The sequence below is a fragment of the Diorhabda carinulata genome, chromosome 1 (assembly GCF_026250575.1).
Source record: "Diorhabda carinulata isolate Delta chromosome 1, icDioCari1.1, whole genome shotgun sequence".
Lineage (NCBI taxonomy): Eukaryota > Metazoa > Arthropoda > Insecta > Coleoptera > Chrysomelidae > Diorhabda > Diorhabda carinulata.
In genome coordinates, this window is record NC_079460.1 from 25,570,772 (window position 1) to 25,595,161 (window position 24,390).

At 30.0% G+C, this 24,390-nt stretch overlaps 1 protein-coding gene across 4 annotated transcripts in view; it reads left to right on the forward strand.

Annotated features, from left to right (window-relative positions):
• The first annotated feature begins 487 nt into the window (after positions 1–487).
• LOC130895224 (lachesin-like) overlaps positions 488–24,390 on the forward strand; it is a 296,621-nt gene continuing 272,718 nt past the window's right edge. For 2 of the 4 annotated variants that reach the window (XM_057802439.1, XM_057802446.1), the window contains exon 1: positions 488–937. The gene's annotated coding sequence lies outside the window, so the exon portion shown is untranslated. The remainder of the gene's footprint in view (positions 938–24,390) is intronic. The other 2 variants (XM_057802454.1, XM_057802430.1) reach the window with 2 other exon arrangements.

Genomic DNA, 24,390 nt, shown 5'->3' on the forward strand with positions numbered 1-24,390 from the left:
AAAGCTTTATTGTAATTGAGTAGTTACTCTTATTTCATGGAAGTTCCTATATAAATAGCTATAATTTATTGACTACCAAGAGATCTGAGCTTCAATAATGTAAATTTCAAAAATATATGCTGTTTTAATAGTAGAATTATAGAATTAAAGGCAGATATAAATCGTTGCTACTACAGAAAATACTTTTTAGGATCAGTTGTGGAATAAGCGTGCCAGCTTAGACTTGAGTGTAATGAAACTGTAACCGAGACTTATAACTTTGTTTTCCGTGTGGCCGATCCTTGTGATCTGGACTGAGAATACAACAGCGTTGTATGCTTTGATGAAATTGCATTCCTGTGCAGATTTCCGTGAGGGAGCATCCCTTAGCCTCTGGGGTAGCTGCAAGAGCAACAGTTCACTCCTCGTCGCATTTGTTTCAGTGTTTGGGGGCGTGGTGAAACGCCGCTCCCACAGACTCGTTGCTGGATTCGGCGGTGGTCGAGGCCCTTCGAAAGCCGGCGGCACGCGGCTCCAAACGGCACGAGGACTCCGTGGTCGGTCTTCCACTTCTAGTGTATGACCAGTTTCTTACTCGAGTTAATCGAAGCGGGACATTGTGGAGCATTCTCCGGAGTCTCGACGACGTAGCTTGTACGCGATCGTCTGCTGTGCGCGACTTTCTTGCGACTTGTAACTCGTACATTTTATCCGGTTATTTCTAATCAATTCTATATAAACTTCGCTACAGACTAACGAATATAGCAGACGTCCGTGATTTTATTTTTCCTTTATTCAATTTATTGATTTTCTCTAGAGGATATTCCCAAAAAACAAATCCACAAATCCATAGGTAGGAATTACATCCTAACTTAACTTTTGAAAACTTCGCGAAACTTTCGAAAGTTTTTCAACTACCGGAAACAATATTATTATGGTTCTTGGAGAAGCGAGAGATGTAAATATATTTAATTACAATTCAATTCAAACTTGATGATACTTTGAAAGTTTTGCTTGTTTTTCGTGCGCAAAATGTTATATTAACGTCTGAAGCATCTTGATGACTTTTAAACATTATTTCTTTTATGAGAGTGTTTATTGCTGTACTGCATACTTCAAGTAAAACTTATCTTTGACAATTGGTGGTTAAGGAAACAGTAAATATAACTTTTCTTTCATTTTAAAAACAATCTAACGTCTTATTCTATTATATTCTAATACTAAGGCTGGGCAAATTTTTCATAGACCACAATTAGTATATAATATATATATATATATATATATATATATATATATATATATATATATATATATATATATTACTGAAACAATACTGCATACTGAATAAAAGAGAAATTCTATGTTAATTTATACGTTTACTTATGATTTCGTTTTCTATTAATTTATCAATTCATATAATTTTATTCCCTATTGCAATCGATTCAATTTGAAGCATCAATAGATGAATTATTTATATCATATATAAGGTCCTTTGTTCTAATTGTGATGATATAAGACATCAGAGAACTTGGAAAATAGATTAAGAATTTATAAATATCTCGAAAATATGCATTCACAAACAATGGAATTCCGAAAGAACATACATAAAATTATGGAAAATCTTAGTATTACTAGACTAGATCGTATTTTTAAATTCATGTGGATGGTAATCATTTAATTTATATAATTCAATGTGGTTATATTTTGCCGACCTTGGACGAGAAAACAAAAATATTGTATACTGTATATACTGTATATACCGTATATACTGTATACTGTATACTGTATATACTGTATTCTGTATATACTGTATACTGTATATACTGTATACTGTATATACTGTATATACTGTATATACTGTATATACTGTATATACTGTATACTGTATATACTGTATACTGTATATACTGTATATACTGTATATACTGTATATACTGTATACTGTATAATGTATATACTGTATACTGTATACTGTATATACTGTATACTGTATATACTGTATACTGTATATACTGTATACTGTATACTGTATATACTGTATACTGTATACTGTATATACTGTATATACTGTATACTGTATATATATTTATTTTTTGGAAACGTTCCTGATATTTTAGGTGAATGGAGAATTATAGAAACAACGACACCTTCATAGAGTACATCTGTAATAATAAGAAGATATCCAGCGAATCAATCAAGTATATCAAGTAAAAAATACACCAATAATAATTCATTAAATTGATGTAAATTTATAAATTAACGGGAAGACACAATTACGTCAAAGTACCACTTTCACAAAAATGTAAATTTTTTGAAAACTAGATGGAATAGCATATTTATCTCAATATATTTAAATTTGTTTACATACGTAACAATGTTCCTCGCAGTTATTCACAAAAACATAACTAAAAAACAATTTAATCAAGATTAATATTGTTTGCATGTTGTAATGAATCTTTATTTCTCCCAGTTTATTTCAATTATATGAAACCAGGAACGTTCAGACGGTCGTCAGAAAATCATTGATAAAATCAAAATTCAAGGTCTCTTCTCATTAAATGATTTCCCTGATATACTTATTCTATTAATGAATGATTTGATATATCAATATGAATTGATGATAGTTCGATTATTGATTATTTTTACCATTTTAATGATTTCACACCTTTGCAAGTCATATACAAGGATTGACAATATTGCTCAATAGATTATTAAAAATTTTCGGGGAAAACCTTATAATTATAGACCACTATCAGATACAGATATCAACATTGTAAGAGACAGTTCTGGATGGTGTAAGGTGTATACTTTACAGAAATTTCCAATCATAAGTCTAAATTCTACCCAGTATCAGGGATATTGAGTTTGAAACCAAAATATTCTATTCTTTTAAAATGTTTGTTGTCAAAAAACTTCATTATTTATTACTGTCAATTTTTCCCTCGTGGTTTTTTATACAATAGGGCAATGAATACGTGAAATATCCACGCATATGCAGAAACCAATAATTGAAGTGAAATTCACAAAAATCAAATAATCCACCGTTTCTAAAGACTTCCTGGAATTAATGACACAATATGTTAATTTCCACCAAATTAGTCTACAAACTCGTAACTTGTCTTAGTACGTTGTAAGTTTCGGATTAATCAATGATTTTTTAGCCTTACCATCATTGTTATAGAGTTACTCGAAATAAAAAAGTTTGGAACAATTAAGAGTCAAACAATATGAGAGACGTATAAATTTGAAATTGTTAACGGTTACAATTTTACACCAATTTTATTCAAATTTAGGAATTCGTGCTAACTTTGCAGTTCTGAACATGCATCTTTTTTTCTTCTTTACCGAGATGCAGTTATCAGTTTTCGATCCGAACAGAAAAAAAAATACTGATGAAAAAGGTTGAAGTAAGTGTATTGATATTTATGTCTATGAGATATTTTTCACTCATCCTATTGTTCAATTGGTTTTCAAGGAAGAAACAAAAGAATTTGTCCTGACTGCAGATATTAGTTAGTGAACAAAATAAACTTATTTCTGTTTGTACCTTTTGATAGCTTTACTTTTATTGATTCAATAATTTTAACAAACAGCTTTGTTGATTAAGATATCTTAAGAGAAATATCTAGCAAAGTCTCAGACGGAAAATACTCACTGAAATATGTCGGTTTTGATTAGGATTGTTTTTCCCCCTTGTACAAACATTGTTTAGATTTTTGATATTTGTGTGTAAATTAAAGGACTTACAGACGTCATTTAGTACTTAAATTATAGCTAATTACATTTTTTATGACATATTTGCGAATTACTTTCTCCGTACAATAATTATTTCCCCTAAGGTTCCCCTAAGGTGACAAAATTGATCTATTTCCGACACTTGTTTATTTGAAACAGTCAATTGTTGGAAGTCTGATTCCAGTAATTATTGAACTTCCAGAACAGGCTTAAATTGTACCAATTTTAGACTACTTCAAAATTTTCTAACGAAAAGCGAAACTTCGTGGTTGCTCGAAGTTGCGAACTTTGATATACACTACTGGTTAGGTTAGGTTAGGAAGATTAAAAAATCAGAAAAAACAATTACTTAATGTATATATTTTATATATAGGATGAGCAAATATTATACTTTGCCTTTTTGCTTCTAGGCTCTTTATAAAATCTTTTTTGTACTGATCTTCGTGCACCAAGCTAATTTGTGTATTACTTACCAACTAATTCAGTCAACTACTCCTTATAATTATATTTAATCATGTACAAATTTATTTCAATGTACATTATTTTTATTGTATTGATACAAACAACGTTGAAATTTAATACAGTGATGATATGGTAAAACTGATTTCTATGATTTTATAAATTTTTGAAATTATTCTCTAGCTTCTTATCCCCACACTTTCCTTCTTATCGAAGGTATCTCAATGTCAATAAAACATGCACGTATTTCTGCCGTGAATTATAAAATTCACGCACGTTCTCATCTCTGTACTTTTCAAAGAGTTTTGTCTCCGTCTCAGTTATAGTAGTCGACCACGCAGTCATAATGATGAGTCATTATTGTTTTGAATCAAAAACGTGATAAAGTTAGAATATGCAAACCATTAAGCAAACTGTGGATGAAAACTAATTAAGAGTTTTATCTACTAGCAGTTGTACAAAATCCTAACGAATATTATTATTACCGCTATCTTATAGCGGTAATAAAACATAACTATACAAATAAATAAGTTTTTTTTCGAGTATCTCGTATCAATCATGTTGGTTATTAGAGATATGATATAATATAATCACAACTTGCTAATTAAAGACGTATTTATCTGATACTTATAGATATTATCCACACTATCCTAGTAGAGTTTTCATGTCATTTGGAAAATTATATTGATGTCTTTGCGTCCTGTATAATGTACATTCTAAAAGTAAATTTCTTACAGTAACTTCTCGGTTACAATTTCTAGACATAGGTTTGTTACTTCTACATAGTAAATATTCGTACATAATTTTATTGTGAACTATTCTTAGTTTAGTTACTATGACTTGTATGAACATAATCTGTACTTCACCTAATAACCTCAATAATTACTTTATGAATGCCATCAAAAATAAATACTCATCTGGAACTTATGATCTTACATTAAAAATATTTTTGACTCTACCCGATTGCACAGTAAATTACCTCACCACTAATTAACGTTTCAATTCAAAAAGGCACTCTTCCCAATTGCCTTGAGACGACTATATAAATGCATAAAGGAGGGGGTAAAAATCAAGCATCGAATTATCACCCAATTGCATTCCATCCCACGTTATCTAAGATCGTAGAAAGATTGGTTAAAAAGAGGCTTTCATCATTTCTGTATAAATATAAAATACTCACTACCCATCCATTTGAATTTTTAAGCAACAAATTCACAAAGGATGCTATTTCTCCCTCCTAATTAATGTCTACTGTAGCGTAAATAGCAATCACTCCATTGCAACAACTTTTTGTGATTTTTCTAAGGCTTCCGATTGTGTTAAGCAATATATTTTAATCAACAAATTGCAATACTACAGTTTCAGGGAAACACCTCTCGCATGTTTCAAGTCATACTTTACCAATAGAAGTCAGCTTGTAAGGGTTGATACAAAGATATCTTCTTGCAAGCCAATAGAATGTGGAGTGTCCCAAGGCTCAGTACTAGACCCTATTTTTTGCCTTTTGTACATAAACAACATCGCATATCTAGGCATCAGTGGTAAAATATGTCCATTTGCAGACGACACTAATTTCTCTTGGAGCAACCCTAAACTCATAGCACCATATCTAGTAACCTAATCACCCTCAAATCATGATGCGATTCTAGTCTTCTCTGTCTCAAGATTTCTAAAGCCAAGTTGTATCATACAAAAATACATTGCTGCCTTTTTTATCAAATAACACCACCATGGACATCGTCGAGTCTGTAAAATTCTTAGGGCTTGTTGTGGACAATTCCTTGAAATGGGAGTTACGTATTGCCGCCTCATCTAAAAAATTAAGTTTCTCCTGTTTTGCGCTGAGAGCAGTTACCAAAGAACCGAACTTCATCTCCTAAACAGTTTATTATGCCCTTATTGAGTCGCATCTCCGATATGCCTTTCCCTTCTAGGGTACGTGTGGTGCGACTCAATTTGAGCGAATCTTCAAACTACAAAACAGAGCTGTTAGATATTTACTCGGACTAAACAGCAGGGCTCATTCAGGGACTTCTTCAAAAATTAAATGTTCTGACTCTTCCTTCCTTATTAATCTTTGAATCCGTTTGCCTAATTCGTAAGCACGCTTCTCCAATTTCAGAAAGATCGTTGCACAGGTATCCACTTAGGAACGCGGAGCACGACCTTTACGTACCTACTCCACGTTCAGTATTTGTTAAGAGCTTAATATTTTACAGTGCAAAGAAATGCAGAATTACTTGCCAATTGAAAACAAATCGATTTCATCTTTTCCCACATTCCGCAATAATTTGAGGGCATATTTACTGGAAAGTGCCTTCTACTCTCTCTCACTTTCATTCATTTGTATTGATTTTTGAAATGATCCTTGCCACTCAGATTTCCCCTGAAAATTAATTTTCATTTCGATATATGCTTTAAAAAAAAATAATTTTTAGATTATTGACTTTTGGATTATTTAGGGTCCCAGCTCAAGACAAATAAGAATGAATGAGTATTGTATTTTTGAGGAAAAATAAAAAAAATGTTTATCAAAAACAAAAAGATATAAAAATATCGTACCTGTTAACAAATATATTCCAAATATGAAATATACAATAGAAGTCTAGGAGTCCTGATTTAATGCCGATGGACTTTGACACTTTGAAAGATAGGGTATACAAAAATAAGAATAATTATACAGTGCCAGAACTGAAAGGAAAAAATTGAGAGGAAATTAATTATCTCAATCAAACATGAGGCAGTATGAAAGACTATCTGAAGCATGGAGGCAAGGTATACTACCTGCATTACAGAAAATGGGGGAGTACATGGAAAACCAATTTTGAATAACCGATCTTTAAATATGAATCTTATTTTATTTCATTAAATATTATTTTCGAGATATGTGGCAATACCTCCCCAACTTCTTTCTATAGTGGGTATATTTTTATAGTATACAATATAATTTTTCAGGTTATGTACATTGCTGTCTTTGAAATGTGTTTCCACATAGTGTTTGGTTTGTATTTATATAAAAGTTTTTTCAACATTTCATGATGTGAATAATAACTATTCAAATTTCACTGCAGTAGATTCATTTCTAATATGATTGTCGTGACGACCCGCTACTGGAGTCAATGGAGCCTTCTGATATTTTTCTTAGTAATCGTTTTCTTATCTTGGTTATGCCAATTTTTAGGGATTTGTTCGTAATTTGGGGGTTAAAGCCACTCAAAATCTGAGATATAATTTCTTGTTGTACTGATTGGATCACTTCAACCATGAATATTGGTGATCGTCTATCAATTGATCATAATTTAATATTATTTATTACGTCACTTAGGTCTGTTTCAGTTTCAGTTAAGTTGTTGGTGAATTGCAGTTGGAGTGTAGAAGAAATAATATGAACTTGCACTGGGCGTGTAGAAGTAGTAGTGTTAGCTTAGACTTGAGGGGCAGAACCAGAGGTGTTAGTGCTGCTTTTATTAGATTGAAAATTAATTTTATTGGAAGGATAGTTATATGCAGTGTTAACTGGTTTTTTGCATTTATAGCAACCCCTACATTCCAAATTGATTGTAAAAGGAGACTACGATAATGTTATTTGGTATATGAATATATGCTTGGTAACGGAAATTGAGTATATAGCGGTAGACAGGGTGAGTAATAACAATTCTTAGGAATATATTTGACTTCAGTTTTATATTGATATTTTTTAAAGCAGAGCTTGGTTAATTTCATTAAGGATTGAAAGGCAAACATTTGAAATTATAAGTCTTTCAGCTTTTTAAGCTATCAGCTTTAATTTGTTGGACTTTATTAGTTGTTCTCCTCCATGACCTTCCAGAAATTTTTTCGATGATAAATATATGCAAATTCTGTCGTTAGCCATGCGAAAGCATATAATATATTTCTAAATGAAATGAGTGGACCAACTTTCTATAAATACTCTTGACGGAAAAATAATAGCTTGTTCTTTTGGTGGATAATTTGGTCGTTGATTTTGTCCTATAGTAAGCTCGAATATAATATTTCGGCTTGTAGGATATGCATTATTTGTTGTGTAGGTTACCTGTGTACGGAGACAGAGTCAGAAATAAAAATTGGATTTCTTTTAATAAGCGATGAGAATGCTATCCGTTTGTTGATGTAATTGCGTCTTATTGTTAGTTTAGATACATTATGACTTCCAATTAAATTTCGTAGATTTTATACATGCATAATTTGCTATACAGTTGGGAGCTGATCTATTTCAGGTAGTCACGGTTAGGACCGAACCAAATAAATAATTATATATGTTTTTTATTGAAAATACTGATATAAGAGAAGTGAGTACTGATTATCCACTAGCACTTTTTATATTTTTGTAATAATGATAATGATTTTAATTAGTTACTCAACGTTTTGCTTCATTTTCTACCGTGTTTGTTTTCTAACCATTTTAATTTTTCTTATTAGAACCTCCAGAATATTATAGTGATATTTCGGTACTTTATTCCATCTTTTAACTCATTTTCGTGTCTTTTTACGAGCCTCTGTTAACCCTATTCTTGGAAATATAGTTCATATAATTATTAATATTATCCTCAGAATTTTATTTAAAATAATATGTTTTAAAACAGTCTATTAATCAATGAATGACTAATCTCCAAAATCAAAATTCTCATCGGACTTTTTAATTGATATTACCCATCTTTCACAAGTCCAACATTCTTGGGACTATTGATTTAAAATGACATAAAAACATAATACCCAGTATTATTGGATTCATTACGACAGTTTCCTAATATTTGTATGAATGTATCTTCGGTAGGTGATCAAAAGAGAAAAATTCAAACGTAGGAAAGAATTAATAATATGTTGGGCTTTCATAATAATACAGATTTTTGGATGTGACAGAGACTTGTTAACGAAACAGAAGACCGAAGTCCAACAATAAACATTAATTCATACTAACATCAATGGTAGGGGGATTTCGCGAGTTGATTGAAGGTTGAACAACGTAGTAGCAGAGATTCTATTTAAGATTGTGGGAAATGAAAACATTTAGTGATAGTTAAAAATGCTTATTTTCATTCGATATTTGAGAATGACTAGATTAGAAAGTATGTCATTGTAAAACTAACATATTCAATGAGACAATTAGCAGACTCAAAATTGATCCTATTTTTCAGATCTCGGTCTTTGATCTTCTAGCATCACTTATGATAACGACTGAGATAGTTATGTTTTCTAGACTAATGAAAACTTTATTGTTTAATTCAGCCATAAAAAGATTATGTAGTAATTTATTTAAAAACAATGATAAAAGTTAGTGAGAATTTATTAAAGGCAAGATGAAAATAATATGAAATATATCTTAAAAATATTGAATCCTCGAACACAATAATTTACGTGCATATATTTTTGCCGAACATATATTCTTTTGATCAGACAAAAACTAATTTTGTTAATTAAATTTACTGTGAAACTTATAATAAACAATGCTTTTGATGTTACGAATATAACCTGATAATTAATTAATAAATGAAATAAAAGAACATGGGTCTTTTAGAAGCACACTCTGTAATAATTTTCTCCACCATACTTTCAATACCCAAATTGATCTATTTTTTCAATGTTGAAGTATTTGTTTTGGTTAAAAATCTCATTTTTTCAATTCATACATCCATTATATATCAACTAATTACATTTTTCGCGATTTTACACCTTTAATGAATCCTTTTTTTCAAGATCTAATATTCTACCTACATTATTTGTATGGATATTATGAATTATATGCTGTTTTTTTGGAATGTGACAGAATGTTACGAATGGAACTCAATAATTTTCCTGTTTTATTGGAAAGTAATAACTATGGTCACACGTTTTAAAATATTATGCTAGCATGGATCGGGACATTGTATTATCAATATTATTCATTTTCATGATGGTGTGTTAATGAATGGACAAAATCTTTAGACAAGAAAATCCCGACGGATATTTTAATATTTTTAAGGATAGACTGGACACTTTTATATTTTCTAAGTAAATTTTTTTTCCTTGTAATTTTTTAGTTTTCTAACTAGGTACTTTAATAACTTTAATTTTTGTAACATATATAGTATATATCAGGGCTTATGGATCTTAGGGTCCCTGTTTGTACCTTATTGTAATAATAATAATAATCAACAATATTTATAACAGAAATAAAACACTTTGTAGCTAGAAGAGTGTATGGAATAGTATGTTCTAAGAAAATAGAGAATGATATTGGATTCTTTGGTTTCTCTCTCTCTATCTCTCTCTTTCTCTTTTGAGTCGGCAAATTACAGAGACCATATTCATTATTGAGTAATATAAATTATTAGAAGTGAGGATAGGATAACACCTGGAAAAGATGGAATGAATATGGAACTGATAAAATATGCTGGAAATGTAAAATATATGGAGGGAAGAAAATATGCTAGAACAAATCGTTACAATACTTAAAACATGAGATCATTAACAGTGCCAAAACTACAGAGGAATTACGCTTTTGGATGTTGTTTTCAAAATAATGTCTCGAATACAGAGATGCCTCACTTCTAATACAAAACATGTTATATGAGAATATATTCAATTAAACAATTAAACAGATATTGAAAAAAATACATGAGCACTAGGTCGAAAATGAAATGCTTTTAATAGATTTTGTTAGATTTAATAGATAAGAAAAAGATTACGGAGGCTTTGGAAGATTAAGGGATAAAAACGAATTTGAGAAGACTTAACACAATGACAATAAAGGAATCAAAAGCAAGTGTACTAACCACTATAGAAGAAACTGATGAAATAGAAGCCATATATTATCATGTTCTTCATCATCATCTGCAGATATTTCTATTCACGCAAAGATTTGGATCTGGTTTAGATTGATATCAACCTATCTTAATATCACTGAGGAACTGCCTCTTTTGGAGTAGTTTACACTCTATACACTTACAGCTTAATGAATAAGCAATTTCTGAATGTGAGTACTGTTGTATTGAAATTCATAGAAGGCTCTAATTAGATAGTTTAAAATGAGTGATTTGATAAAAGAAATATTAGGAAAGAATTGAAATATTGAAATTTATAGAAAAAATATTATTCTTCCAGTAAGGTAAATCTGAGAGATTCCTTGTATGGAGAAGATTAGAGAGACCTGATGAAAAGTAATTTACTCTCAATGAGATCAACCTAATGTGATCCTAATCTGGACCTCGTCAGGATAACCTGACAAGAAACATTTTTCTTTTCAATAAGGTGATCATGAGAGTTTCCTTATATAGGTATGATCAGGAAAGCTCCATAAAAAATATTTTCTTCTTCTATAAGATGAAACTGACAGATTCCTTGTATGGACATGATCAGGAAAATCTGATGAAAAATTATTTATTTTTTACATGGTTAACCTGATGTGATTCTAGTGTCGAGCTCCTCAAGATAACCTAATAAAAATAGTCATCATTTTAGCAAGGTCATTGTTAGAGATTCCTTGCATGGTCATGACCAGGAAAGCCTTAAGAAAAATGAACTTATTTCAATAAGGTCAACCTATCTTGACCATAGTGCGGACTGATAAGGAATATTTTTCTTCTTATAAAGGATATCCTGAAAGATTTCTTATATGGACATGATTAGAAAAACTTAATGTAAAATTATTTTTTCTAAATAGGGCTATCCTGATGTGCTCCTAACGTAGACATCGTCAGTTTGCTCTAATAAGTTTAACCTTGCTTCAACTGGTAAAGTAGTTTTGAGATTTTACGGGAATGAGGAGAAAATTCTAGTCGCGATAATGAGGAAAGAAAATCAGTAGTAGTAGAACATATCATGCAAATAAGAAGATGCTGGGAATCAAAATACTAAAAAAGAAAACCAATAGGAATATTAAAAAAGAAAAGATTAAACTGATACTAATGTACGGGTCAAAAAAAATTACGAAAAGGGAGAAAGCAAAGTTTAGAATAGCGGGAAGAATAATAAGAACAATATCAGGACCAATCAATATTGATGATGATGAATACAGACAACGTATGAATTATCAAATGAAGGGGAATTTGATGTATATATATTAGAATCATCACTTATACTCGAACCATATTTAAAGTAATTTATATTGTAAAACAAAATGTGACTTTGCATAATATTCTTTGAATTGAATGGAATGTGCGCTAGATAAATTTGTAACCATTATGTAGTAATACCGTTCTAAGATTTTGTTTTAATTTTTTAGAATGTATTCTGAATCGTGAACAGAATGATTCTATAAGCCTTCAAAATTGAGAAAATGGTTCTAATGAATTTGAGCTATATTGGAAAAATAAAATAAAGAAAAGGAGACATTACAAGATCTAAATAAATAAAATAAATCATCAGAATTAAATTTAATTGGAGTTAGGACGCAAAGCATGGAAAGTTATAATATCTTTTTATATTTTCTATACTTGATTGAAAAGTAATAAAAATAGTTCGTACTAGACGTATTTTGTCAATTTAAAACGTTGATGTGATTAAAATTCCCTTTTAAAAATATTTTCTTGAGCTTAAAAGCTTCTGTACGAATGTAAAGAAGACTTTTTAACATTTTCTCTCTATAATTTTTGAAATTGCTCTACAAAAAAACATAGTTTTTGTTGTAATAGACTAAAAATACAAAAAAATATAATTACTTCCTTTTTTTGGGTGCCTTTTGAAAGCAGCATAATCGGAAAATGAAGATTCAATTACAGGTACTCATTCTTTTCTTGTAGATGTATAGAGATGTACAGGAATATATACAGCTAAAGAGTCGCCAAACATATAATTAATTCTAATTATGTGAATAACAATTAAATTACTTTTGAATTATCAAAAACTGTACGATTATTTGTGAATTTTCAAATACAGTCAATCTTGGGTATTCAAAATACGTGTAATAAGGATCAAATTTGGATTATTTCCTTGTCAAAATCTCTACCAGGTTAAGAATTGACGTTTTCGAAATTAAGCACTACACTACATAAGTAGATAAACTCGCAATAACTAATTTATCTATACTATTTAGCTTCGATGAACAGTTTTTTTGAAAAAAAAATGAGGAAACTCATATTGTAGTAGACATAGTTGGAGATAAATCGAGGCCAAGAAATGATTTTGACCAAAGTTATGGAATGAAAATATTTTTAAAGTTCAAATTATATTTTGTTTATAAAGTATCACATCATTAAAGATGAATGAAATACAGACTAAGAATAACAATTTTTGAGATATTTTTCGCACTGAATAGTACATTTCAAAGATGCAGAGCACACCCTGTTAACCTGACAAATCTCCCAGTAAATATAATTATAATTTATTTTTTGCCAAGAATCATAAATGTAAAAATATCACCCTGGAGAAGATACGTCCCTGTTTGCATTGGTTTGAATTCCTATTTCATTTATCGCTGCTCAACCAAGAAATCGGACATAGAATGAAAATGAAATTAAATTCCTTGAAACAGAAACACAATACTCCCATTTAAGAAAACTATTATACAGTTCAAAGTAACGAGTATTATTTGAACTTTAGTTAGTTAAATGAAATTAAATGATGGTAATTTTGCGGCATGACTAGCTACGAAGCCTGAATATTATATCGAAATTGTTTCTAATGAAGGTATACGTATATTATAAGAAGGAATAGCTGCGTACCTACGTTAGTTTTCAACGTATATCGTATCGTATATGAGTTTCTACTTTCTACAAGAAGTCCTCTGAATACGTATTAAACCTCGAAAAATATGATAAGCCACAAACAATCACATTTTTAGAAAACTAGAGTTATTTGATAGAATAACAGCAGTTTCCACAAAGATATTTCTTGTTGTTACGTTTATAAAGCTTGTGTTAGATTGAAATTGATAATTTACATTATTCATTCCATTTTTTCCATTATGAACTCTGGGATTTCAAGAAAGAATATGGCAATGAATGGTGATTGGCCTATTGCTTATGAAATTACAATGTGATATTCTATACCTGAATACAAGCATTTCTGGTTGTGGTCATTTCTTTCTATACCGTATTGGGTTTAAAGTTTTTATACGAATTATTTTGTTTGAAGCATATGCTATGTTTATTTGATGTATTATGTGATTTTTGAGGTAATATATCGAATCCATTAAGGTATTGAAATAGTTAAGAACAAAAATTATGATACAGGGCCTATCAAAATTATTTGTAAAGAAAGTAAATCGACTTGTGAACATCCAATATGTTCAACGATTACTTGCATGTGGACAAGAGCCATGTCATCAAATACATAAAGACTTTATCGTATTTTCCATGTCTCAATGTGGATTACCTACAGTTAAAGACTTTGGGAACTTATTAAGTACGATTGACTACAGGTTATACTCAAGATACAATACACATACATCTGCACAACGAGTTTGTTTTTCATATGTAAAGATATGAAGCTGGTCTAGTGATAAATGTTAAATATTATAGATGTTAATTGGAAGCAATATTAGTTGGTGTATGTGCTCGTATAGCTTGCATTTTGTGGTATCACGGCTAGGCCAGACACGAAGACAATATAAGGTATCCTTTTCACTCTTTTTAAGACTTAGGATGGAGGTATTATCATAGAATTATCGTCCTGATTAATTTTTTGCATTCTGTACAACAGATAATTTAATTTAGGTTTTTATTTTGTTGAGAGTATAATTTTGTTCTAGATTTTTTGAAATATTCAATATAATAGTTTAGCTGTTTAAAATTTCCTTGGTAATTTTGTCAGAAATGTGTAGGAAGTTTTAACGCAAAACAATTTAATAATTTTACTAAACAAAATGAATCAATTCACTTTGAGAGAATCACAAAAAATTCCATAATATTTAATAGATAATTTCAGTGGTAATTCTACTATATAATTTTCTGGAATTATTCAAATATTTATCATAAGAATACTTGGATAATTAACTATGCAGCGTTGTAACGATATCACTTGATTAACTCCGATAGAGAGAATTTTTTTCAAATTACTGTATAAAAACAAAATATTTTTTTGACAACCTATAAGTTTAGGTAGAATGATAGATAGAATTTGTTTAAAAATAAGAGGCTTAAGTGTTCCAGACTAAAGCATAAATGCAAAGGGAGCGTGTGGCTACTGCAATCTGTTCAATGTTTCTATAGTAACTTCAATCATAAAAGTTTTTTGTAATTTAAAGATAAAACATAGTAAATTACAATACTTAACTTAGAATTTTATGAATCTTCAAATTGAATAATAATAATAAACAGTTCCGCGTAATTACGATCCAAGTACGATTTATACTCAAAAATCGTACACCTCATGTCAATAAATTTTTTCAATTTTTTTAGAAAAATACTCAAATTGTTATTACAATTCGAATTCTTACACACTAATTAGTGATTTTATTTTCTCAAAACAATGGTAATTTCACAATAAATTCTTACAATGTAACTTAAAAATATTCTGATGTTTAATGTTCGCAAATTTAATAGAAGTTGTTTTGATTATTGGATTTCTTTACATTTATTTTTGGTTAAAAATGTAATTTTTCAGAACGATAGTTTTGATCTTGATTATATAAATATTTATTTCTTCAATGTATAAGTATGCAACATCATTGAACCGATAAGCTCAGCAATATTACATATAAAAACTTTGAACTCAATTTGTTTAACCGTTATTTTGATTATTGGCTTTCTTTAGAGTATGGTATTGTTCCAAATATAATTTTTAGGAAACCCTATATCATACCTATATCCTCAATTTATAAGCTGCAAAATCACATAACAGATCAGATAAATATAATCTATGCTTCAAACAAAATATTTCATATAAAAACTTTGAACTCAATTTTTCGCTACATCCTATAATTATACAAGGATTTATTTACCAGCAGAAATTTTGTTTTTTACCTACAGGCCAACAACAGAAATCCATTCATTTAGTAATTATATCCTTTAGATCATCAATTCATTGTAACAAGTCCAGCTTACCGTGTATTTTATTGTTTTCATCACAATGCATAATTCTAATTTTTCATATCTATTGCCTCAGAATTTTTCCTTCATTGAAAATTACTAGTTTCAAAATTAACATGCCTTGAGTTGTCTTAGCAAATATAAAAGCTATTTAATCAAGTTTGTATGTTTACAAGAACACACCACTAAGAGATTAGAGAACAGGGTCCCATTTGGTTCGTAATCATTCAGTATGCTTCTAATATTAGGAATATTATCTAGAGCGAAATAATATTCAAAATGCTTGGATACTTCAAAAATAATAAGTGAAAACTTTTAGAAAGCACCGCTATATTTAAAATGTACTAAGAAAAAAACTATTTTTGGACTAAAGCTTGGTATGATTGGTTTTCAACAATGATTTGTTAATAGATGCTTATGATCACAAAATTGAAATAATATATTGTGAATATATAAGTACAGAAATGTTAAGGGAAGTTAGTCATATAGGAACTATTAATATATAATAATTGGCTGAAATATCATGATTATTAAAGTAATACCAGTGTGTAAGTTGAAAATTTTATTCCACTCCTCCCGAACTCACTGTATACAAATGCTCATGCTATTTGGTTCATTTACTCTCTAAATATGTTCACATATTAGTAACTGACTCTATCGACATTGATTACAGTTGAATTTGTTGGTTAAATTGGCGTTAATTTTAATATTAAAACATTCAAATACAATTTCACAAAAATTCACATTCAGATCTTTATTTTCACGTAAGTGAGTGTCATTTTTAGCATTTTAGGGTATGCTATAATAGATAAATCAATTAGATTTCACGAAATCCTAGCAAATCGAGCAATACATTGAAATACAGAATAAAATAACCTCAACTACCGACTACTATATCTGTTTAATTTTCAAAGACAAAGGTAATATTTGCTAGTGGATGGCGGACAATTAGGTGATAATAAATTAAAGTGCATTTGGCAACCAACAGAATTCGAATAAAATATATGTAGCTATTATGCGAATAAGTTAAAGTGCATTTTAGAGAATTGCTAATAGTACTCGGTACTTCTCTGATCTCGTAGCAATTACTCGGAAGACTGCAATGTACGATCAAATTTAGGTCTATGCATATGTTTATAATCAACAGTGGTGCTGGGGAAAAGTAAGAGGATATTTATGATCCCTTATTTATTTGACACTGTGTAATTAGGAGGAAAATAATTTTCCATTGAATCACAATACAGGATCTATATAAAAGTTTAAATGTATCAAAAAACTTCCAATAATCGTTAAAAAATGTCATTTGATTATCTAGAATTTCTCTTTATTAATCCTTTATATAGCGTAAAAATATTTTGATTAATCAGTAACTTTCTTTTTGTTTTTGTTTTGACTTTATATATATTCAATTGATATCACCAACAATAGAAAAAAAGGAGGGATTAACAAAAATCTATTTATCTGCCGTCTTCTTCTTTTGTTTGAGTAATAATTAGAAACGTTATATTTCTGATATTATATTCACATATATAGTGAGGAAAAGCCGAACGGAATCAATTGTACAATTTCGAAATGAGTTGAACTCGAATTATAGGTTGATGCCAGATTTATTAGTAAAATTAACATAAGAAAATAAAATTATGTTATTTGAAATCAGGTGTTACCGCTGGCTATTTTATCGATTTTAACCTACCTATTTCCCAATATGTTAGTAATATAGTGGTGTACTCGTATCTTTCTGAAATTATATCGTATTCGCTGGTACCAGGGCTAAATAATTATCGCCATTTCAATATCTCACTGAAAATGGGAACGATAAAGTAGTTACCAACAATGCTTGTCCAAGCATAACATCTTTTGATTGGATGATATTCTTAATCTATATGTGTATCATTTTTATGTCAATTTCGCAACTACAACAGTAACCACATCATCCATGCTAGCTCCTAATTCTAGATCGACATTGATATCTTCGTGTTCCAAAGCAGGAAATTCCATCTAGGTTTATATTCATATAACTCCCTAACAACAAATTTTGAGAGGTTCACTGTCAACTTTTTCAGAAGTTGAAGCCCATTAATTAAATAATATTTTTCAAACTAACAAATAAAAAAGTGCAAATTCAAAATTACCACTGAAAAAGTTCCAAATTTGAAGGAAAGCTTTCAAAATGAGCTTAAAACCAAAAATCTCTGTTCTGGTCAACTCCCACAAAATCTGCGATCTATAGAAAGCCCTTCATAAGTTCAAAATTCCAAATTAATTAGCAAAAACGACTTAATATAGGACATATTGATTTTCCAAAGCGATAATTTTCAAAATATTAAAAAGAGTAAATTCAACAAGATGTTGATTCTGCGATAGAACATAAGCGTTTATTATACAAACCGTCCATTATAGCGAATCATTTATGAATTTTGTCTATTAACTATGTGGTTCCGAGCAAGCAAACTTTTTTCTTAGAAAATATCAGTAGGTAACTCCAGCTTCAATATAAGTTGAAAACTATATTAAACGTGATAAAATGGTCAAAAATACCAATCTGGAGGCAGTAACAGCAGCAATTACAAACAAAAAGAAAATAATATGAGTGATATTTACTTATTTATACTATTCACTATAATGTAAACGTATTTGAAATAAATTAAAATACATTATAAGATTCACTTCTTTGAAACCTATGTATGGTACGGCACTTCTGTGGATGAAATAATAAATAAGTTCCAAATAGTATTGGTAAGTTCACAATAATAGTATTGGTATTATTGGTATTATTTCAGATTGTACATCACTTCCTTAGTATTTTATTATCGGTGCTCACGAAATATAGAATAAACTGTAGTAATTACGAGTGTTGTAATTAAAAGAGAGAATGAGAACTTTTGGTAGATTAAATTAGCTGATTTGTTGGTTTTGGCCACTATACGCAAAATAAATTCTTGGTAATTGTCACGTATGAAACAATTACGAATAGAGTTACATATATGATTTTTATTAGCATCCTCGTTCAAATGTATATGTTGAATATATTCTAATAATTTAATTTAAATAACGAAAAACAAAAAACTATAATATACGAATCAAAAGGAAACAAATGATTTTCCCAATAGAAATATAAGGAGAGAGACATAGGAAATCAAATTTATTTTGAATATTAATTTATTTGGAGCTTGTTCATTGCGATGGTCATTTTAACTTTGTGATTACTATGTACATCTTAATTCAAATTGAAAACACAGCTATAATTAGATAGGCAATTAGAATAAATAGTTCATTTTATTGGATGAGTGAAGTGACGGTACCCAGGAAAAGTACCTTGAATAATATTCGATAAATAAGGAAGCGGTATACTACACCAATATCAAAACATTATTTTTATGTCGAGTATTGTCATATCGGAGATCTATAGAAAATGATATCATAATTTGTTGAGTCAATTCTATATTTATGAAATAATTTACCGATTTTTTAGTGATGTGTTAACCTCATATCTGGAATGAAATAAAATAAGTCGCATTCAGCAGACCGTTGGGCAACTGTTGCGAATGTTCGCTGGCACATATGCTAAAAATTCAAAAATCCCAAAGATGTCCTTATTCACATTAAACTTGGATATAAGAGAGAAGTCTTTCCCCAGTTGAGTGATTCCCAATTAAAGGAAGGTGTTTTTACTTGGCCACAAATAAGAAAATTGTTGGACGATGACAATTTTACAAATAAGTTCACCAGACAGGAACTTAGAGCATGGAAGGCATTTGTTAGTGTAGTAAGGGGATTTTTGAGCAGAAATATGGATCCAAACTACCAACAGTTTGTTGATGACCTAAAAATCCTTTGGTGCTCGCATGTCATTTAAAATCATTGCCTTCATTCCCATCTGACATTTTTTCCCGAAAATTTTGGACTTGTCAGTGATGAGCAGGGTGAAAGGTTCCACCAAGATATTAGAACAATGAAAATTTGGTATCAAGGACGATGGGATTCAGACATGATGTGTGATTAATGATGATTTTTAAAAAGAGAAATTACATCCCTTATAAAAGAAAAAAGTAGAATCAATTGATATTTAAAGTAATTTTTTTTAGAAGTTATTGTTTTTAATAGATGTGAGACATGCTTATTAGATGTAATCTATGAATATTGTCAATATATACGATTTAAAAAACGTAAAATTATTTTTTCAATGAATATTAAATATTTTACCAATCAATAATATCCTTTTGCATCATCATTATCAATATGAGTCGTCAGGTCATCAACACGATAAAAAAAATAGAACTGCACTAACAAACCATGAAATATCAAAAAAACATAAATGCAATTATAAAGATTCAAAAATTTTTGAAACGGATCTAATACACGAAAAAGAGAATTTTTAGAAATGTTTCATGTTCATAAGAACGAAAAAGCTATAAATGATAAAAAATTTATAGCTCTTATAAATTTAATATATTTGAGATGTGGAAACAAAGGAAAAATTAATTTTTCTTATTTGAACAAAGTTCTAAGTTGATTTTATCCACACTTTGATATTCATGATGAAGGTGATCAATATAAATAAGTAAATTGTCAGTGTCAATATCATATTTTGATTAAGACGAAACGTCAAAATTTATCTTTCTTTTAAAAACTATCAAAAAAAAACAGAAGAGACCTAAAATCAAGAACATTTAGATGCATTTACATGAAAACTGATTATTTTTCAAAATATCATCACTCATTTCTCATTACTTCGAGGTGATATTATGGAGAAATTAATTTTATGTATCTTTTAATCTTATATCTGTTATTTTGTGATTTTTGTACATAGTTTTGTTTTGTAGATGTTTATTTTATTATCGATTTTAATGAGTGTCATCAGTGAAGATATAGAATATGTTGTCCTATCGAATACATCTAGTTGATGATGGCATTCGTCCAGAGAGTTAATTTTATTTTTTGTCACGTAAAAGGCATGTCTAGCATGTTTTATGAAGTCTAAGGTAAGTGAATACGCTGTGTGGTATATCTATTGTATACTTTGCATATGAACAGGCTTACTGAGTGCCATTTTAACAATATCCATCGTATTTTCAAACCAATTCAGTGTTTAGTAACTATTATTATGAAATTTTACTATTGTGTGAAAGCAGAAATTGGAACAAATATTTGTGTGATTATTATTTAGAAATATTTGTTCAAAATATGGTAGTAACGCTTGATTTCGATTTTAAAATGTGGCAAGGCAAGAGAATTCTAATTAGAGCTTATCTATTTTTTATGAGATCATTATGATAATGTTATGTTTCTCTTCTTTTATGGATTATTAAAACTATTTCTAGGTGGTGAGGTAGATAAATAAGCACACATTTATTACCTTTCCCGCACATTATATACATCTAACGCATGCCAAAAACCCAAAACCCGCCAATATAATTACCATGTCGAGGCGTCTAGCTAACTAGTTAGCTCAAGAACTGCAGTGATTGTGTCAATGTTAACAGTATTTTCCTTTAATGATATGTTGAATATGATGATGAATGAACGAATAATTACTCTTTCCCCCTTCTCCTGATAATGACTCCAAAGCAATAGCCAGAACGGATTTTCAAGTTTCCTACGTTGTTCAACCCATGAACCCAGCTCTTCTGTATATATTTGTATATATAGAAATATTTCTATCAACGTCAATTTGAATTTTGAATTTTGAAACCTATGAATTCAAAATTTTTTACAAGAATTAATACAATTCAAAACCAACGAAAATGTTAATTATATCTCAGACGATGAATACATAAGCTCGGAAAATATATTAAAATTAGTCCACTTTGGTGTTTCATTCCCAATAAGAATATACAGGGTGATTCATTAAGAATGTCCAATCTCTGAAGTGTAGATTCTAGACCTTTTTAATGTGAATAAGGACATCTTTGGGATCTACAAGGGGTATAAACTTAACATTTTGAGATCCTGCTTGAAATTCACTTCTTCCTTGCCAATTTTTTCACATAGTGTGTATCTACTACCCGACTGTCCCAGAGACGAGGAAAACAGCAATGTTTCGTAACCCCTCCATGAAGTCCCATTAAAATTCTAATAACCATCCCACATATCTATCACTGATATTTGTAGTTAAATTTGTCTAAAAACAAGTGAATATTTTCATGTTTCTTTCATTTTCACAAAATGAGCAACTGGTATAGACGGTTTTATATTTCCATTGTGTAATAACACTGCTTTCAAACTGTATTTAGACGAGTCAATAAATAGGCGCCACTCACTGGGATTATGCTCAATATCAAGTTTCTTTATTAGACCATCAATATCTGTACACGCACACAACGAATTTTCCATTCTGTAGAATTCAAAAAATGTAGCATTTCTTTTTCTAAAGACCGTAATTTTTGTCTCTTTGGCTGACAAGTTCCGTTGCTTAAGACGGGCAGCAAGAAGTTCAGGCTGTTGCTTTGATAACCTCAAATCACGTGCTAAATCATTTAACTCACTTTGAACAATCAAATGTGGCTCACCGGAACTGGTACTTGGAGTAAAAATAGGGTCAGTGCATTGTTCTTTGGAGCTTCCTGATGATACATTGTCTCCAGTATCTTCTAAAACAATATTTTGCGGATCTAAAGGCGCAATTGGTACTGGGCAACAGGTTGTATAGCAGACGGCAAATGTGGATACTCGATATTGTGCTTTCCTTTCTTAGAATAACCTTCAATCTTTGTTAGACAAAAATAGCAGTCGTCAAAATGGTAAGCAGGTTCCCGCCATATCATTGGAATTGTAAAAGGTATGATTCTTTTCTTCCCATTCATCCACTGCACCAATGACACGCTACAACTAACACAGCACGCGTGGGGGGGCCACTGCAGGTCTTGGTCTCCAATTAAAGTACCAAAATATCTGAAATAGGATTTTTTTACGTTTTCGGAAAATGGCCTGGATTGCGATTTCACTATAAATTCTCCACAAATATAGCAATACTTGGCAGGAGAAGTTTTACAACTGCGGCGCGTGTGACTCGACATTTTCGTCTTTATAATCACTTTTTGCACTATGAACAGAGAACTCAACAGTAAACTAATTTTTAATGTTATTTTTATGTTTATTTTCTGAATAATAGAGTTCAGGTATTTTTTTCGTCCATGAAATTTACGATCAACTGCCCCTTTATAAAATTACCTATTTGCTAATGTACACAGATATAACTAAGCTATCAAAAAGTGGTACGTGTTAATAAATTTTTTCCATTATTGGATGGGTATTTCCATTTTAAAAATAAAGGTCTTGCTTGTGTTACGAAAATCTTGTCGGCCAATGTAATGTTTTTAAGACATGTATTAATATGTTTTTATGTATTGCACAAATATTTCAATCATCATATATCGATTATTCTTTTGAAATAGCACCCACAGAAGGAGCGAAACGTCAATTTTTGTGTATCTAATGTGAAAATGTGAAATTTAATATATGAATAATTTCTTGTGGTGCTTCTCATGTGATTTCAAGAAAAGTTTAGAGAATACGGCACTTTCAATAATAATATACCTCTGGTCATTTTTAGATAACAATAGTTTTCAAGATCATAGAAATAGGCAAACTTTCCATTTTGAGTTTCCTGAACCTACTCTATCCCATTCGTATCAATATTATTTTAGTGTTGTTGAATTTCCTAAAGCGGCTCATGTTCCCTGTTGGAATTGGGTAATATTAAATTCCTAATCAATATTCATATAGACTCGAAACTGAACACTTTTTCTTATAATTTCTCACGTAATGACTTTTGATTTAAATTAAATTGGGAATGTGAAGTTTTATCAACAATTTTGCTCTCAACACATCAGCTTAAAGGATAGGTGTTCAAATTGATTGCCGTATTCCTATACAGTCTTCTTCTGATACATTATCATTGTGAACTGAATATTTATTATTATTTTTATTGGTAATTTGCAATTCATACACTCATACGTTTTTGCGATATTATAAATGAATAAACAACAAAAGATTCTCAAGTTTTTAATAGATATCGTTGGAGCAAAAGATGCTATTTGCAGAGTAAGAAAAAATGAATTCCCAATTCTTACCATATTGAGAATTCACAAACAAACCCCATAACAAATCAAATTCCAAATCATCCAAAAATATTTCGCGAAGTGTAGTATTCGTTGTGTATAGTGTTTATTCTACCGTAATAGATAGATTGGTACAGTGTAGCTCAGGTAGATACCCGAATTACCACTCATACCATAAACATTGTAGATTT